This window comes from Eriocheir sinensis, unplaced genomic scaffold (genome assembly GCF_024679095.1).
Source record: "Eriocheir sinensis breed Jianghai 21 unplaced genomic scaffold, ASM2467909v1 Scaffold1035, whole genome shotgun sequence".
Classification (NCBI taxonomy): domain Eukaryota; kingdom Metazoa; phylum Arthropoda; class Malacostraca; order Decapoda; family Varunidae; genus Eriocheir; species Eriocheir sinensis.
This window is the reverse complement of record NW_026110336.1, coordinates 96,892-97,500: the sequence shown is the minus strand read 5'-3', so window position 1 is coordinate 97,500 and position 609 is coordinate 96,892.

Here is a 609-nt window from a genome sequence, read left to right as displayed (position 1 = left end):
AGAGACAGAAGGGGAAGGAATTATAGGAGAAGGGAAAGTAGAAAGTTTGGTTTAGTCGGTGCAACATCTGTGGTCATATGCTGGAGAGAGACAGAAGGGAAGGAATTAAAGGACAAGCGAAAGTAGAAAGTTTGGTTTAGTCGGTGCAACATCTGTGGTCATATGCCAGAGAGAGACAGAAGGGGAAGGAATTATAGGAGAAGGGAAAGTAGAAAGTTTGGTTTAGTCGGTGCAACATCTGTGGTCATATGCCGGAGAGAGACAGAAGGGGAAGGAATTATAGGAGAAGGGAAAGTAGAAAGTTTGGTTTAGTCGGTGCAACATCTGTGGTCATATGCCGGAGAGAGACAGAAGGGGAAGGAATTATAGGAGAAGGGAAAGTAGAAAGTTTGGTTTAGTCGGTGCAACATCTGTGGTCATATGCTGGAGAGAGACAGAAGGGGAAGGAATTATAGGAGAAGGGAAAGTAGAAAGTTTGGTTTAGTCGGTGCAACATCTGTGGTCACATGCCGGAGACAGACAGAAGGGGAAGGAATTATAAGAGAAGGGAAAGTAGAAAGTTTGGTTTAGTCGGTGCAACATCTGTGGTCATATGCTGGAGAGAGACAG